Here is a 1,589-nt window from a genome sequence, read left to right on the forward strand (position 1 = left end):
AGTACTTTCAACATTAATAAATCCTCCCGAAATAAAACCGGAGGGCTTGCCATAAACCATAAATGATTCATTGGCAATCTCTTCTTTGGACAAAGGCTTGGACACATATGAATGATTGAAGGGAGGGGGTACATGATTATACCCTAGACCTTTTGATTGATTCCTTTTAAACTGCATGCTTTGGTCTATCATATTTGCAACCAACTCACTTGAGAAATCATATTTTTTAACATCAAGTTTGGCGGTTTCAAACTTTCCTTTCAAAGATTCAACTTCAGCCACTAGCTCAGCATTTTGTTTGACTACATAATCATAGTTTTCACATTTGTTACTGTAGTCTTCCTGGAGTCTCCTAAAGTCCTTAATTTTCTATTCCAATTGAGCTTTGAGTGGTTTTTGTCCTTTTCGAAGTTGGTACCCTTCATATCTAAGGTCTTCTACATCTCTTATTAATTTTTCATTAAGTTCACGAAGAATCCTAAGATTTTCTACTTCATTGCCTAATGTCTCAATTTTGTCATCTAAAGTTTTTACATAATCGATACAAGCCTTAGAGCAGGATGGGAGAGTTACCTTGGACGAATTAGGTTCATGAGAAAAGGATATCATCAAAGCAAACTATAGCTCCATCACCCTGTCTTCAGCTGCTACAATCCCTGCTGGAGCATCATCCCTTACATGTGCCAGATGAGCATTTTCTGGTCCAGATAAATTGAGAGCTTGTATTTGATCATCCCAGTCGAAAGATTGTGCAACCATAGCCTTTTCATTGTTTGCTTGACCACTGCTTCGGCTGATCCCAACTGCAACCATCGTTCTATCATTATTAGCCCTTCTATCGGGATGTGGGCAATCACAAGCAAAATGCCCTGGCTCGTGGCAATTGAAGCACCGAAGCTTTCCCTTGTTGAATCCAACCTTCTTATCAGCGCTCATTCCCCAATTATTCTTCCCTGTCTTTTTGGCAAACTGTTTTGCCCTAAAGACTACCATGGCAATTTGCCACGTTATATCCATCTCCTCAACGTCCTCGGGATGGATTTGATCAAGATCTACAAACGACAATTGAGGTGGAAGCTCCCCGGCTACAAGTGCATTGTAGCAATTGACTAGCCCTGCTGCAAAGACAAGGTTTTCATCACCCTCCTTTCCTTTTGAAGAAGAGGCCACATTTGAAGATGGAGCAGTTTGAGTAGATAGGAATGATTGACTTTGTGGGTGGGGCATGACTGGTGAAGAGGAAGATAAACCTGCAGAGGAATAGGAGAGAGAAGAAAGAGCATTGTTATTTTAAATGCCAAGGTTGGCAGCTGAGTAGGAGTTCACATGATTGATCTCTCGCTGCTTGTCATCAATATCACACGCTTTGATGACAGTCATCACTTCAGCTAGAGAAAGGCGATTGAGATCCATAGTCTTTTTAATGACAGCTACATTCATGTCCCAAGATTTTGGGAGAGCATTTAGTAGCTTCTTATTAATTTCTGACTTTGTATAGAAGATCCCTGCCACAACCATCTCCGTGATAAGAGTTGTAAATCGCTGCAGCTGAGCCTCAAGAGTCTCTCCAGGCACATAGCTGAACATGT

The sequence above is a fragment of the Lactuca serriola genome, chromosome 8 (assembly GCF_051521515.1).
Source record: "Lactuca serriola cultivar US96UC23 chromosome 8, Lser_US96UC23_V15, whole genome shotgun sequence".
Lineage (NCBI taxonomy): Eukaryota > Viridiplantae > Streptophyta > Magnoliopsida > Asterales > Asteraceae > Lactuca > Lactuca serriola.